Source organism: Vidua chalybeata, chromosome 14 (genome assembly GCF_026979565.1).
Source record: "Vidua chalybeata isolate OUT-0048 chromosome 14, bVidCha1 merged haplotype, whole genome shotgun sequence".
NCBI classification, from domain to species: Eukaryota; Metazoa; Chordata; class Aves; order Passeriformes; family Viduidae; genus Vidua; species Vidua chalybeata.
In genome coordinates this window covers 6347692-6364945 of record NC_071543.1, presented here as the reverse complement: position 1 = coordinate 6364945, position 17254 = coordinate 6347692, and the positions used below count along the sequence as shown (strand labels likewise).

Here is a 17254-nt window from a genome sequence, read left to right as displayed (position 1 = left end):
TGGATATTATTCCATGAGAAACTGTGAAGGGAACATAATTACTGTAGGCAGAATATAATTACTCAGAGTGGGATCTGGCTTGAGCTTTATGGGCTAAAGCTTTCCTTTGAGACAAGTACTATGGAGATTAAAAAGCATAACCAGCCTGTGCTTTTGTTTTAGATTTTAGATGGAAGATGGTTAGTTCATGAGCTCTGAGCACCATGATGGGACATTAGTTCATTCATCTGTCACCTGCATGAGTGCTGTTTCATGTTGCACTTTCTTGAATGTGTGCAGAGATATCAGTATTCTCTATAAAGCTTTGCCTGTGAAAGCTGTTCAGCCAGCCCCTGCACCCTGTGCTACTATAGTTCATCCTCATCTACTTTCTGCTGCCCATCTCCCAGAAAGCAGGAGCCCTCAGAGATAATCTAAGGCCATTATCCCTGGGTTTTCTGTTGATTATTAAAACTTACATATTATTTTGTATTACCTTGCTCAACTGGTAGATAATATATGTTTTAAGCTGGTCATTTAGTAAGATACGTTATTTAAAATTGTGATGAAAGAAATGCTTTATAATTATTTAAATACATTGAAAGGTTGTATAACTCCAGTTTAAAGGTCTAATACATTGACAATGTGGCATATTTTCTTGTGGTTGCACTGCACTGAGAGTTGTTTTGGTCACAAACACAGAGCCAATTTCCATGTGAAAATTTTGTAAGTAACTATTGAAGCTGTGCCCTTGTTTTATGCATAGTGTTGAAGCTTTCACTCTTATCATGTTTGGGTTTTGGTACATCAACTATACACATTTTTAGTGTAAGGGATGAAAAAGAATTTCAGGAAAAGACCACGTTTTCTGGTCCTAAAGTGCATACAGAAACCATGAAAGCTGGACTTGATGAAAAAATATGGGTATGCAAAAGACAAGTGAAGCTTTTATGTTGGCCTTTTGTAATGCTGAGTGACTGGTTTCACAATCTTGACATTTCTCTGATGTTGGCTTTTTTATGAAACTATATATATATATATATATATATATACACACACACATATATGCTTCTGAAAAAGTAGTTTTGAAGATTAAAAGGTAATCCCCTTGCTCCAAAATCTTGTTGTCTAATTTGAGGCATGATTAAATACAAGTAACGGACAAGAGATATTTGGAAACCCAAAAGATATGGCATTGGCTCTGGGAGATTGATGGTGGCTGGTGTGGACTAAGGGCTGCCAATTGCAGTGGGGAAACTGGTGCACAGAGAGGGAAGGAAGACACAGTAGTGGGTTTAACTACAGATCTGCACTGGTGCCTCTGTAATCCCACTGCAGAACTCTATTCTCTTTTCCTCTTTTCTTGCTTAAAACAGTTCATTTTCATTAGCCAAAGTAGCACAAGAAAGGGATTTTTCTAGTAAGATAGGTAATATTCCTTACAATGAAATCATCTTTACAAGAAATGTATTAATTTTCAGTCCAGTTGTCCATTAAACAACAGTTTCCTTGTTAGTACTGATTAGAGTTTCTTGGCATTGTGGGGAAATAAGTGACCTTAGGCCTGGAATCCTATGTTGGGCAGAAGGAAAGAAGGAAAAGAGAGAGTGTTATTTCATAATTGATATGATTTATGGCAGTGTTTTCCCACATCATCATTTAATTGTGTGGGTTTTAACACCTGAAGTCATGAACAGACGTGTGGCTTGGTTTGGTTCTGTTTTAAATTTTATTTTAGAGCAAGATCAAGATTGGCAGCACCTGGGAAGAACAATCCTTTTCTGAACTACACAAAATATATAACATAGGAAGCAGTTGTAGAAACATCCTTGGAAAAGGCCGAAAACATGATGGAGGGGACTTTATCAGGGGAAAAGAAAAATTCACTCCTTTGCTGTCCATGTTCCTGATCTCTCTGTTCAGATTGCTAACAAGGGTGTTGAATGACTAAGGTCTGCACATTTCTGCCCATCTGTCTGCTAAAGTATATTAACTCATATTGCATGAACCACCACACACTCAACAGATGGTAACAGCTCCCAATCACTTCTAATTTAATTCAGCTTTGGACTGATAACCCAGAGCTCCCATGAAACTTAAAGGCAATCTTTTGTTAGTTGAGCCAATAAAAGTACAAAGCCCTTTAATGCTACCAGTCTTCTGAATGTTAACTGTCACAGACTGTTTCTACCAAACTTTCCTTTTTTATTTTTTTGGGAAAAGAAACACACTGAACCACATTACACTGCGCTGATGGAGATCTAGAAGTGTCGGTGAAATTTTATGGTAGATTCATTTTGGTACCTGGAACAGTGTTACCCATGTCTGTGGGCTTTAGGAACCTATTCTGGGATATTTTCATCAGTAATGCCCCCTGTTCCCCTCCATAGCCAGATGCAAGAGTGTCAGAACTTACTGGGTTTCTGTGTAAAATGTGTACCAGTCTCATCAACATGGCTGAGAGCAGAGCAGCTCATGAAGTGAAACACAAACTTCCAAACTTCAGCCAAACTGCTGTGTCTTGCCAGGTGTAATTTTGGTGTCCACACTGACATAGGATACTGTCACTGGCAAATACCTGACTTATGCAGGTCCCTAGTCCTTCGTTTATATAGGCCATATTTCATACAAGAGACACACGTCAAAAAGCTTGTGGCAGTCAAAAGGGCACACTGGCATAGAATAGCACAGTTTGGTATCCATATATCTGGTTCCAGGACTGGGTCAATAATGTTCTTGTTTTGGACCCAGTCTCACATGTTACAATATATTTGAGAACTTGAAAGATGGTAACTGGGAATGAATTTGATACCCTTGGTAGAAACCCAAGTATTTAAGTGAAGTTGCCTATCGTTTTTTTTTTTTTTTTTTTTTTTTTGTTTTTTTTTTTTTTTTTTTTTTTTTTTTTTTTTTTTGGGTTTTTTTTGGGGTTTTTTTTGTGGTAAACAAGATAAGAATTAAGTCTCTAAGATTAATATCCATTAGGTTTATGATGTACTGAAACCTTGAAGATGAGAAAGCATCCATTCCTCTTAAATGCTTAAATTTCAGATTATTTAATCTCCTTCTTAATGAAAAAGTACTGTACTTCAGTGAGCAATAGAATCTTCAAATTATTTCAAGAGTCCTTTGGTGAAGTTCTGTGGTGTATTCCTCCTGGAATCTGTGAGAAGTCATTGCAGCATCATCATGGTTACCCCTGTTTGTCAGCTTGGGCCACGGTTTTGGTTGTGAATTAAAGTTTGTCTGAGTTTATCATCTGCTTTTACCTCCATGACAATGTTTGATAATGAATAGGGGAAAGCATTTCTCTAGACCTATTAGCTGGATCTATATTTTATGAAAATAGCATCCCACTTCTAAACACTTTTATCCCTCCAAGAGCTTTTGCATTAATAACATGCCAAGTATAAAGATCATTCAAATGCCTCAAGCAGCCTTTGATATTAAAAAGCCATATTAGCAGGCTATTTTTTTAAATGTGTTTCCAGAACTTACGGGCAATCTTAGCATTTCTGGTTTTCTTTAACAGTGAGTTTCAGGGCACCTACTTGAACTTTTGGGGATGTTGCCTTGAGTTCAGACATAGTGTTCTGCTTAATGGTAATTTTTGTTCTATGTGAAGGAGGTTGGTCACTGCACTTCTTTTACCTTCATTTTAACAATGCAGAACCCAAAAGCACTGCATTCTTCACATAACTGGATGGAAGCTAATATTTTCCATTGCTCCAAAGGGGTGGAAGATTAGTCGTACAGATTTTTCACTAAATTTAAAGTAAACCACAGTTTGATGTACACATGACTTTGCTTACTATTGCTGTGAGAAGTGTAGGGATGTTAATACTCGCCATCTGCTATGACATGTGCATGGCAAAAGTAAATTGTTCGTAGTATCTTGTGAACCAAAAAAGAAAGAAACAGCATTTGTTTGCTATTTATAAACATATATATATATCTCAAAAGTATTAATGAATAAGTACAATTGAAAAAAATAATTTAAGTTTTATCCTATACATAAAGATGTTTAACTGTAATACTGATGCTCCTAGTTCTCTCCTTATCATTTCCAGATATCCACCATGGGGATAACAGAAAAAGTCTTCTAAATGCCTCAATCCACCATCTTTTGCATACCTTCAAGTAGTAAGAGCAATGAAACCCACTGTGAGTGAGAAGTTGTAGGATCAGGCTTTAATATGATTTGGACAGTTTAGTGAAGTAATTACTTTAATCTCCTTTTATTCTGGGTTTTTTTTCCACTTGACTTTTTTTCATAATCACCTTGTCTCTGCAGGAACCCTTGCTTCATCAAGTTTTATTCATCTTTCTTTTTTTCTCAGTTCAAATGGGCTGAGACAAATCATTCTAAAAGAGAAAGAAAATTAAAAGAGTGAAATATGTATTTTAAAAAGTATTCTCTCTTTTCCATTCCAACATTGTAACAAATGCTTAGAGCTCTCAGATGCTTTTATTATTATGCTTTGGAATATAATATCTTAGCTTTCTTGACCAGTGTTCTATCCCACCCTGATATGCTGAGGTCAATAATTCACTGGAAAATTACTAATCTTTAATGCATGAAGTTTTGGGTAGTTGTCATTGATATGGGAATGAGTAGTAGATAATTTTTGTTTTGAAAATCAGGCTATGTGATTGCAGTGGTTTCTGATTACCAGATCTGTAAAGAAGATAAAATGCATGTCTCCCTGATCTGGATCTCAGCTGAAGCTATATTTGAAACATCTCTGATTGTAAGAGATGGTTCTATGAAATAATTTTTATCTTTCATCGTTGACTGTAAGAGATAGATCAGTGAAATAATTAAAAAAAACCCCATCTGTTCTGTTCTCTTGAAATTTCAGTGCTGCTCAGAGTCCCAGCCTCAGGCCCATGGGCTGTTTTGTGAGGCACTGAGTAGGCAGGCAGTGCAAGAAGCCCATTCCCTATCAGAGAAGAAGTGCTGGGCACATCCCTGCTCCCTTCCTCAACCCCATTAATTTCTGCTCCTGGGCCCTAAAGGGAGTTACATATCACACAACAGCTCACCATGTAAATGCTTCCCTTATGCCCTTTCCTACACATGGACAGGACATTAAAATGTAATTTAAACCAGTTTTGAACAATCAGGGGCAAGTGGCAGGGCTTTAGGTTGTGAGAAAAATGCTTTCCTAGGTTAAGTTGAGTAGTAAATAAAATAATTTCACGTGAATATGAGAGAAGACATCCAGACCTTAACTAAATTAAATATGAACTTTGTATAAATTATTGACCAAAACAAATGCTTATTTTCTTCCCACTAAACAGCCCCTATTTGATATTTTCTTTACCTAGCTTGATGTGGGTTAGGGCATGTTGTAGATGTCACATTTCTCTCTCTCTCTCTCAGGATTTTTTATTGAGGTGCACAGAGAGAAATGTGCTTGCCACAAGGGCAGAGGGTGAGAGCCCCCTATTTCTGACTGCTTTTGCAATTTCTACCCAATTAATTGTGTCTCTTTTTAGCCCAGACTTCAACACAGTACCCTGGGGAATTTTGGTAGATGTGAGAGGTATCTGTGCTTTGCAAATCATTATGAAACATCCAGGAAGAGAGTACTGGCATCCTGGGTCCTGCTTTAATGATTTGGCTGCACCATGTTAGTCCTCTGAACTCAGCCAACAGTGACAAATGATTGCCAATTGCTCAGCTTTTGCTCCCATGTACGGAACTTCCCTGTACCTCAAAATCAGGAAAAAATTTCCATTAAATGGTAATTTCAATTGGGCTGGAAGGACAATTTGCACTGTAGAACTAATTCTGCAGTTCCTGTTCCTCCTCTGAAATAAATCTTCATCGCTCAAGTGACTTGAATGCAAATACATAAATTTGTCTTGTTTAATTTTAAACCTACTGCTTTTGGCTATCTCTTTGGGAAGTATGACTGCACAGATTTTGATGACAGTTGTAGCTTGAGATGCAGGCACACCACAATAAGAAAGAAAATGTTTATATTCAGGTTAATACAATTCATGCCTTATTTTTAATTTTACTCCTTAAAGAAAAAAAAAAAAAAAGTTTCCTGATGGACAGGTTCTAAATAAAACAAGAAGAAGTGGAATATTTTTTTTTAATACTTGTTATTAATGGGCCTGCCAAGTGGTGAATCATTTGCAGAGTGGAAGGTTAAATACACATAATGTAAAACAGCATCTCTAAAATGTTAGGATTAGCAAGATTTAAATTCTGAGTAGTGTTTCTGAAGCTCAGAAGCATTAAACAACTGCTGAAACTGTTTGACCTCACTAAGCCTGTAAACAATATGCATTTTATGTTTAACAGTGTCACCACTTCAGCCACTGGCATTAAGAAAGTTTGGCAAGGTGCCTGTAAATGTGAATGTATTGAGTTTGGCCTTTGCCTCCTTGGGAGTCACTGCTACATCCAACTAAGAATGAAGCAGAATAGCTGATAATTTTTGAAATAATTCTTTGTTCATGTCACTTGCCCTTTCTGAGCCTCCTGTGTTGATGATCCTTTTTTAGATGAGTACATCCTTATTGCATTGATTGTCTTCTTACACTATGTACCTAAATTTCAAATTAAATACTTTGGCTATTAACAATAGTCCAAAGTTGCAACCCCAGTGTCACGTGGACTAATCCATTGAACCTCCAAGGCTTTTGTGTGAATCTTGTAGGTTTTAGTGCAGATGCACTCAGAGTTGATATTTCAAGCCCTCTTTCCTGGGGTAGCTTAATGTGATGATTGTGTGCAATGACTGTCCTTTTGCTTAAGATAAGCAGGGACTACCAGAGCAAAAAGGAGTAAATTTTCTAGAGTTTCACTGCATCAAGGCTATTTGAGCCTGAGCTGGAATGATTTGCACCTATTGTGGATGATCATAAAGGGATATTTCCTGCTACTTGCCAGTACATTTCACGTGCATATTTCATCAGCCTATGTGAACTGGAAGGATGTGAAAAAAAGCCACTAAAAATAATGTTTCAAAGACATCATTGTGCATTCTTTTACAGGATTGCACAGAAAGTTCATTATCCGAATTAAACCCTTTTAACCTTCTACTTCCCTTGAGTCTTGATTATAGAGGAGTGCCTGGGTTCCTGACTTCATAGTTTATCTTACACACAAGTGTCAGTGTGTTGGGAGAGACCAGAGCTCTGGGCTACCTGGGCACGTGCAGCAGCAGCCCCACGAGCCCCTGTCAGCTGTGCCATGCATTGGCTCTCTCCCAGGCAAGGAGCCCACCAGCCATGCTCTAATGTTCCACCTTCACAGCAAGAAACACCATGGCTCTTATGGCCACCATATGGAGACATATCAGTGCTATTTTATTTAATGGTGGAAAAACTCAGGTGTGAGTGAGTTTTGTGACAGTAGAACAAAGAAAGATTTAGAGATGGGAAACAATGAATCAAATTAGTTTTGTGACAGTAGAACAAAGAAAGCTTCAAAGAGATGGGAAACAATGAATCAAATGAAAAGTTAACCTAGTACAGGAGGACTGACCTTTCTTGATAAGAAAACAAAACCAAAAAACCCCAAAACCCCATCCAGGAAATTCTCCAGGACACAGTTTGCTGAACAGCATACAAAAAGGTCATAGCATCATCTGGGAAGGATTGCCCCCTTAGACTTTGTGAAAAGGTTTCAGATATAACCTACCAAATGAGGCACATTAGGCACTGCAGGAGCAGCCCATATTTGCTCTGGCCTGTGCAGTGTTCAGTAGGTAAATCGGTAGGCAGGGCCTGGAGTCAGCTTGCACAGAGTGTGGCTGCCTTGAGATCAGTGGAGATCAGTCTGTACCAGCAGCTGAGGTTGGTTCTTTATTTCCAAGACTGTCAAACCTCAAAACCTATTTAAAAAAGTATGTGAAAAGAGGAAATATTTGCATCCCTAGCTCAGATGTTTTTATAAACACTTAACAAACTTGCTTTCTATGAAAAATGTTAGTAGTGAAATTACAGACATTACATGCAAAACTGTAACCTGTGGGATCTGCCTATCATGGTCTGTAAGGTGATCAAAGAATACTGAAATTGAAAAAGACATTGGTGACTTGCAAGTGTTACAAAACATTGTTTTTCATTCAAGAGTAGCAGCTGATTTCAAAACAGCCGGAGCTTTGCAGGTGGATCCCCACTGTACAAGAGGATTGCCAAAAGGATTGCTATCTAAATTGGGAAATTGGGCAGTAGTAACGTAGGCAAGGATGAGTGACCCTGGTTATGTTCCAGATGGGACTGGAATCACCTGGGCCTTGCCCCAGTGCCAGTGATTACAGATTGCTTCCCACAGAAATCATCAGCTCTGTGCCTTCTGCACAGTCTGGGTTTGTAAATGCATCCTGTCCCCGTGCTCTGCCTGCCTGCTTGTTCTGTTTCAGGCAAAATATCAAAGAACAGAATTCTGCACACAATTGCCTCTGTATGAGCTTCCCTGTGACTCAACATTTGTTGCAGGTCTACTTTAGAGATTATAGATTTTGGCATAGACTCGTGGCACTGCTGGAATGCCAGTCCGGGGTCAGAGGAGAGGGTGTGACAGAGATGATGTCTATCTGCAGATGGAAAAAAAAAAAAAAAAAAGCCTGGTAAAGTTGAAGGCTTTGGGTAACTACAAATCTTGGATTCCAGACAAAGGTAAACATCCTGCTGGTTCCTAGCCCTCGGTGTTTTGGAACATTTATGCCATCATCTGTTCAAACGATTCTGGTTACATCAGCTTGAATTTAGAATTTGTGTGATATGTTCCCTCCATAAAGGTTCTGCATGCTGGAATTCACTCCCTTTCCCAAAGTGCAGTTATTCAGGAATATAACACAACACATACACAGAGGGGGAAAAAAACAGCTGACACTAATGACCTTACTTTTAGTATGCAAAATGTCCAAATAAATGAAGGCAATGGGGGTGGTGACAGGGAAGATGACTACTGGGAGATTTGACACAGAGGTGACCTGTTTGCTCCTCTGGACTGCTGTGGAGCTAATTAAACACAACATCCCTAGAAATAAAGTGCTGGAGAGAGGGTGAGCAGTCAGTTGCTCTCACTGCATATGTCACTTGGGATCACGATTACACCCATTGCTAAAAGGCAGTTGAATAAGCAAATGTTGTTTTGCAGGAAGTAGGAAAAAAATTCCATCTATTCCACAGCGAGACGTGAAATGTATAATTCCAGTAATGAGCACTGGAAGTATGAGCTATGTTTTAAGCCATTTGAGTAATATTTTAATCCTTCCTTCCCCTGTTCTGCTTAAAGAGAAGGAAAAATGATTTTATGTAACAAATTCATTTTGTTGCTGTAACAGTGTATATCTGGCTGTATTTCTATGCTGAAAACTGTCTCGGTGCTTTAAGGCTTTGGGGCTTTGTTAATTTTGTTCCCAAACTCCTCCATCACTGGCCAAGCTACCTCAGCCCCAAACCCTGGGCAGTGCAGATCACCTGACTGAGGATTCCTGCAGGGAATGTGTTTAAATCTCAGCAGATCTTGATATGTTTTTTCTTTTTTTCCCACTACTCACTTATTCTTTCCCCTGGATCTGATGGCACTGCCACAAAAACCCAAACTTTGAAGCCCCTGTGCCCATAACCATGGCTGTAAGGTGTCTATTGGTGTCACCACTGGTCTGTGAGGTCACACTCATGTGCCTTCAAATCTGGGATGTCCAAGGGCTTCAGTCCAGTGTGAATGTTCCAGCTGAAGGTGGGGATGGGGCTGGAGATGTGTGGGGACTTTGGCTTTCCCTGGGCCATGGTCAGGGAGGAAGGAGAGAGGGAAGCTGGTCCTGGTCACTGCCTCATGTCTGGGCTCAGCCTTTGGAGCATGCAGGGGGGTCAGAGGGGTCTCTTCATTTTTCCTGTGAGGCAGGTGTGTGGAGCCAGTGCCATGCCAGTGTTTCATTCTCCTGGTTTATTTCTACCTCTAAGGAGAGGTCTGCTGCAGCAACTCTATTCTTGTTGCCCTTTTAGTGTGGGGGTGTCCCCTTGTTCCTGTCCCCTGCATAGCCCAGCCCTACTCCTCTCCTCAGGTGAAGTGAATACAACAAGGAGCTTCTGTACTTTTCTCTCCAATGACATAAGATGATCTTAAACCAAAAAAACCTGTAGTGTGTCCTTCTTCTCTTACATGTTCCTGTTCCTGCTGCTGAGACACTGAGCTGGTGTGTGGTTCAGAGCTGTGCTCCCACACTGTACCAGACACAGCAGAGCTGCCTCCTGCCCTGTGCACAGGCTGAAGCCTGTAGATGCTTCTTTGTATAACCCTTCTTTGTTCCCCCATGCACAGTGAGTTGGGTCCCTATAGGAGGCAAGGTGAGCCATGCAGCCTGACTGACCTTACCTTGAGTATTCCTGTGCCTCTGGTTTGTGGGACTGTGGCCTCGAGTGCCGGGGAGACAGAATGACATTTAAAAAGTAATAAAAAATTGGTCCACAGCTGTGGACACATTGCATGAAGACCAGAGTTGCCATTCCTCATGAAGGATGTTTTCAGTGTTTCCCTTGAGCTAACTCATTGGGATTAAATTGAAGCCTGTTTCCTGCTTCTAAATGCTTTCTGGTTCTGCAACTTCAGAACTCTCCTGTGTCCTTTTCCAACATCTATCTAAATCAAACAAACTCTTACCTGTTTGTTGTTCCCCTCCTTTGGCAGTGTTTCTGCTGTGTGGCTCTCCCAGTGCAGCTCCTTGCCTTCCCTGTCTGTTTTCACAGGTGGGCACAGCTCCAAGAGCATCAGTGAGGTTGAAGGAGAAGTGGAAAAGCAGATAAGAGCCCTGTGACAGCCACAGATCTGCTGATTAACTCTTATTCATATATGAGGCACCATGACCTGGGCTTTTGTTTTACGCCTTTTTTCTTTTGATGAAAAGAAGTAGAGAAGAAAAGGCCACTTCTTGCCACATCTTTGGGGCAGTTGGTGGCATTCTCACTGTCGAGTTTACAGCAGGGTTGGAGCTGCTACTCAGAAGATTATCCAGAGCACTCTGTGCTGCTGCCATAGGCACCTTCTGTGGTGGATGTTCAGCCAAGCCCTTGCCAGACAAACTCCATATGCTTAAATGTTTTTCCAGAGGCTGTTTCAGCCATGTGTGTGTATTCTTTAGCTTTAGTCGAGTCAGACTGCAGCTGAAGTCTGAGGTCAGCAGTGCCACCTCTTCTTGTTTCAGTCACTGCAGGGAGCTGATGTGTGCACAGTTATTAGGAAAGGAATATATTCTTTTGCATTTCTTACAAAGGACTAGAATCATCATTTATGCCAATTAATATCTTTATTTTTACAGAAATCTTCCTGGACTAGTTTTTCACAGACTGTTCTGTTAAATCTTTCTCATTTGCACAAATTCACATCAATAGTGGTATGAGTTAATTTGTACTACTGTGCTATATGTAGACACTCAAAAGGTGCTTAATTTCCATTGAAAATATTCATATGCAAATGTTCCATGTTTTTGAAGTGGTTGCAGTTCTGCTGAGGAGGTAGATCCGCCTCTATTATACCACACAACAGATCTCTTTTATATTTAGATTTTTACTTTGAGAAGAGAGCAATGCACTTGCTGAAAATTGGTTGGATACCAAAATGAAGTGCTAGCTTTGGATTGTCAAAATTAGATATTTTAAAATAAGGAATTAATAGCTTCCAGTTTCTGTCTCGTTGGTGTTGGCATGAGGCAGAGATGCTGTCAGGACTGAGGCTGTAGTCCCTGCCAGTTGTCTCTGCCTTGTTGCTTGCCTGGCCCTGCTCTTTCTGTGTATCTTGGTGAGGTGCTGTATTTCTGTCATGTGTTTCAATGAGGGAAGACATCTCTACATCATGTGGCTCAGTGCTGCTCCTCCTGTGGCAATGGAGAATTATCCTTTGGCTTTATGAAGAGGAAAAAAAATAGTACTTTTAAATATCTCTGGGGAACAAGTTTGGTTTGGGATTTTTTTTTTTTTTGGTTTGTTTGTTTTTTCTTAGACTACTGTAAATTATAGAAAGATTTTTGTATTCTTGAAGCTCTCTTTTCAAGTATACTTGAAGTACTCTAGATAAATATAATTCAGCAGGAGACATTGATTTAAAAAAGTATAAATTCTGGTCTGTTACAAGACTGGAAGTATAATTTTAGTTTTATTTCTTACACTGAACCATTCCCTCTTGGTTGAGGGCTGACATTGCTGAATCAGAGTAGTGCTTTGAGCTACTCCCAAACTGGTGGCAGAACCTGCATGATTTAACACAGCTTGTAATCTTTAAGGGTCTTTTGTTTTCCATCTAGATGTTATAAGAGACGTAGTATTTTGTTTTCAGTTGTTTTCATGCACAGATTTACTCTACTTTTAAACGGAGTAATTTTCAGGGAGAAAAATATTTCCAAGATGGTAAAGAGTTAATATTTCTGTAAGGAGAGGAAACTCTGGATGTGTCTTTATACTGTAAATGAATGAGCAGATATTCATTAATTTGGACTGAAATCCTCCATCTGATGCAAAAAAACCCTTGTCATGGGTCAGGTTTACAAACTGCTGAAAGACTGAAAATCAGAATGATTGGAAGCAAAGCTATCAATGTAAGGAGATGTGTCAGCTCTTGCAGGGGATGGGATTGCAGATGTTCATAGGAAGAACACTAAATCCTTGTCCTGACATGAATTTTTATAAACCTTTCTGCAACCAAGATGAAACAAATAAGGTAATACACTTGTTTCAGTATTCATCATATTTGGCTCAGCTAAATGTAGTGATTGGGTATTAAATATAATACATCATAGCATTAGATTTTGTGGATGGAAAAATAATTTTCCCATCCTATGGAATATGAGCTCTGAGAAATTTTCCTGCTCAAAACCAGAATGACACTGGAGCCATTCATAGTCAGAGTGCTTTTCCTTTGTGTTTTGTTTGTTCTAAACTGCAATATTGATGGGAGCACAGAAACAGCAGCAAAAACACCCTGCAGTTGGGGCTCATAGAGTTGGGATACTCAGTGTTCAGATTTTAAATTTCTACTCTGAATCATGAACAACATGGGGACTTTGGAGTGTGCCAGGTAATTGGAGTGGCAGCCTGACTGCTAGATTGGAAAGGTTTGCTTCAAAGTGTGATTTTATTTTTTTAAAAAATTTTTCAAGTCCTCATGGTCTCTCTGGATAGGATACTGCTCTTTGTGAGACAAACAGCTCATATTTGTGGTTTATGTACTTGCACCAATGTATGTGTTCATCCATAATGAATGCCTGCAGTAGGACACAAAAAAAAAATAATCAGCAAATAGAACATTTTACTGTAAATACTATGATGATTTCATGTGCAAATAATTCTTCAAGCTCTGCATCAGACACTTTCTGGTCAGACCATGTTTACCACAATGCCCAGTGTAGCTGTGAATCACAGTCTGAAGAGAGGTACTGGAAGTAAAGTTGCACTATGAGCTGTTGTCCTTGCTCTGATTTAGGGAGGTCTAATTAATCAGATTGGATCTTTTGGACAACCATAAAACTCTGTTTTGCTGCCATGAAATATTAGACCCAGTTGTTGCTGCCATGAGCTTTTAGTTAGGCTGGGAGCAAAGATTGGAAACTACCCCAGGAGCAGTCTGAGAATGGGATGTAGGAGTAGGAAAGAGCAACACTGGAGCAGCAATAAGGGAAAAAATCCAGCATACAGGAGCAGTTCTTCTGTTTATAGTGGAAGGATTATAGCAAGCAAGGTGTAGGTGCTGCATGAGTGGAGATCAATATGAATTCCATCCCCTTACAGGCATATTGATTTTGGGCACGTACATCACTGGTAATCTCCCTGCTGTAACTGGCAAACCAAACTGTAAAAAATGAGGATGGCAGGGCTGAGCTAGGAGATTAAAGAAGAAAAATGTTAAGAAGTGTGCACTTTCGATCTTTGGGATGTGAAAAGCACAAGGTCATCTGCTGTTGTGACTAGGTTGACTATAAAATCTAAGTGACTCATTGATTTCATACACCTAGCCTGTAAAATATTTTGGTTTATATGATATAATCTTCCTTTCCATTAACTTGAACTGAGTCACTTTATAAGCAGCTTGAGTTTAGCATATCAGTCAAAGATTGATTGTGACTAGGAACTGTGTCTAGGTTTGGGAGGACACTTTATGGGTTTTTCAGAGTTTTTAGAGCTGAGTAAAAAAATATTGTAGATATATCTGTGAATTGGTAAGCGGCTTTTTCTGTTGTTTGGTTGTTTGAGTTTTTTTTTGTTTCCTTTGTTTTTTGAAAGCAGCATTCGGTAAAGAGCAAAGGTCTGATATTCCTTTTAGTCTTTCCACTTCAAAGAAGTCAGTAATACCAGTAGGAAGAATTGACCTTGTTTATATCAATGCCATTCCATGAATAAAACTAAATGACATCTCTGATCTTTGAGTTGGTTGTGACTAATTGTGCACTTTGCATGGATGAATATAGGTAGGCAAGTCCTTGTGATGCAAACACAAGAACTTAATCTTTCATAGAAAGTAAGGAGATTTGTTATAGAATGAAAACCCCTTTCTTTTCCAGAGCAAGTTATTGGAAAAATCAGACGACCCCGGATGGGAAGAGATGCTGATGTCTGGCTCCAGAGCAGAAGGTTGAAGGATCTGCTTTATTAAAACTACAGTATAGTACATTGACATACTATTTAAAGAGATACTATCCTAATCTACATACTTCTTACTTACCTAACTCACAAACTCGTGACTTCTCTGCTGAGAGTCCGAGCCACAGCTGGATCCCATTGGTACTGACCTCAAACAAACTTCACCAGAATCCAATCCAGCAATCACTTCAGGTAAACAATCTCCACACCACATTCCACATGGGGAAAACAAAGGAGCAGAGATAGTTTTCTCCTCTTCTGTCTGTGTAGTCTTGAGAGACAGAATTATGTCTCTCTGTCCAGAGAATGTGAATGTCACAGTAAGCAAATCTTGCTCCAAAAATTACTTTTCAAGACAGACCCCAGGGATGTTCACTGACTTTGTTAAGAGTGTACAGGTAAAAACTACAGGTGTGCTGTTGGGTGGAGGTTCTAGCACAGGACTTGAGCAGCCTGATTTATTTGTGTGCTGTATTGTCCCCATTTCAGAGAAAAGTCAGATGATGGGGTTATGTCAGTGTGAGATTAAAAAGGATGTATCAGAGATGTATGCAATTACATGGATGGTATTCTGAAAATCACTTTGAATAAGGAGTTTAGTGGTATTTCATAATGATGTGGGGTCATGTACGAGATTCCCATTAAGTAGCATGAGCATAACCATGGTTCCTTCTCCCTCCCTCTGTATTTCCTTTGTGATATCTGTACTGGTTTCTGGAAAGATTGTATTTCTGTGCCTCCTGGGTGGCAGGGCCCAGGTGAAGTAGGCAATGGGAACTAGGCTGATCTGCTCATCTTGGGTGTCTGGCACCCTTGTACACCTGTTGAGCTATTCCTGTGTTTGTGTTCTAAATTGTCAAAGAAAGGGCCTTTATGATTCGTTATATCTCTCTCCACTGGCTGCCATCCTGAGCATGCAGTCTGGCAGCTTTTAAGGATTTCTGCCTGGACTATGACTGTAGGTGCACTGAGCTTTGAGTCTTATACAAACTGCTGCTCTTTCACAGGCTTTGAAAGCTCCATGTGAGTGATTAACTTAAAAAGGTTGTTTAGTGATTCTGCCAAGTGCAGAAAGGAAGTTGAGAAAACAGAGAAAAATGAGAGATGTCAGCAAGTAGAACTCTCCCCTCACTTCTGCAATGTTTTTTCTCTGACTCTGTAGAGATGAAGATGTCTTTTGTTCATGTCTCAGCATTTATTCCCAAGCCAGTGTCTAAGGAGATTACTGAAGTCACTCTTGAGTGCCAGTTTATCCATAGTAGTTGTGTGCCTTAACTCTCTCAATCCAGAGTTCACAATAGTTCACACAATTTATTTCTTTACCTTTGTAAAACAGCATTTAAACATAATTTGTTAGGTATCTAGGTTAAGCTTCTGACTTTTGTTGCTGCTATACAGATCTCATTGTACTGTCATTGCTCATGTTGCAGTATGACACTTTGTTGGTAACTGATGTTCAACATTGAGATTGTGTTAACTTTTGGGAATGGGGAGAAAGACAGTTTTAATACATAGGGCTATTTGGGATTGAAATCTTGAAGTCTGACACAGATGGCAAGAGACTATCAGTGTGTTTTACTACAAATTAATCTTTCCAAGCTATGCTGAAATGAGATATTAAAATGAACTTTAAAATGCATTGTAATCTGCTGTTCTGTGGGAGCCCTAGACAAGTATCTCATCACCTGAAAATTGTCACTGTGTGAGTGGGGGATCAGAGACATGGCATTATCCTTGCTTTGATTTATCATGATTAAGGACATAGCTAAATTAATTTGCAGTGCTTTACTGCATGCATGGCTGTACAAAATACTGTGGTGTTCAAATGGATGAGTGAAACTAATACTTCACTTTTGTATCAAACCCTCCACACAATCTATTGATTAATGAATAATGTACTACATGCAAAAAAAAAAAAAGTATTCAAAGCATGACTCATTTTTCAGTGAAAGAATTACTTGGAAAATTCATAGGGAGCATTTTTGTGGAACATTATTTCACCTGAAAGAGCTGCTTCAGAAGTGCTTTGGCCATCACACTACAACTGCTTCTGGCCAGAGCAGTTCTTCTTAAAATGTTTGAAAATGTTAGGCTGGCACACTTGCACACAATTAAAGCAAATTCCCATCTGTGAAACAATGTGCTGCCTCACCTGAGAGGAGTCCATTTTTGAATAGCTAGAATTTTTTAATTCTTTCTGTAGAGGCAGTTGCAGCAGGAAGGACGATTAACTTAAATATACTTAGTATAGGAAGAAGCTTTTTTCTTTCTTGTTGACAACCCTGCAATCAGAATGGTGCCATCCATGCGAAAGGAAGAAGCAGGAAGCGTTTCCTAATTGGCTTATAGGTAACTGGAGGAGAAAACAATTAAACACAGACAGGCATAATAACAGCCATCCATCAAAATAAATTATTCTGTAAGTCTGAGAGCTCTGGGTGTCCTGTTAGCTCCTTCTTTGAATTTAAACAAGGGCCATGAGGTCAGCTCTCTCAAGGCAGAGACTACTGACAGGGACAGAGGAGAGAGCCTGGGGTGTGGCAGGAACTTCACCTGGGTAAAGGAACAAATCCTACCTTTGGAGCAAATTTGATCCCTGAGCCTCTCTTAAGTGCAAGGCGCAAGGACAGCAATCTTGCTGGTTGCGAGCAGCAAACCAATTCCTAGATCCTGAAAT

General features: G+C 39.5%; 1 long non-coding RNA gene across 1 annotated transcript; it reads right to left on the bottom strand.

Annotated features, from left to right (window-relative positions):
* Positions 1-4216: 4216 nt before the first annotated feature.
* Positions 4217-9582, bottom strand: LOC128795417 (uncharacterized). The gene is made up of 3 exons (XR_008433527.1): positions 9510-9582; positions 7643-7835; positions 4217-4344 (listed from the first exon to the last, which is right to left on the bottom strand). It is a non-coding gene; the product is annotated as an uncharacterized LOC128795417 (long non-coding RNA).
* Between the last annotated feature and the right edge of the window lie 7672 nt (positions 9583-17254).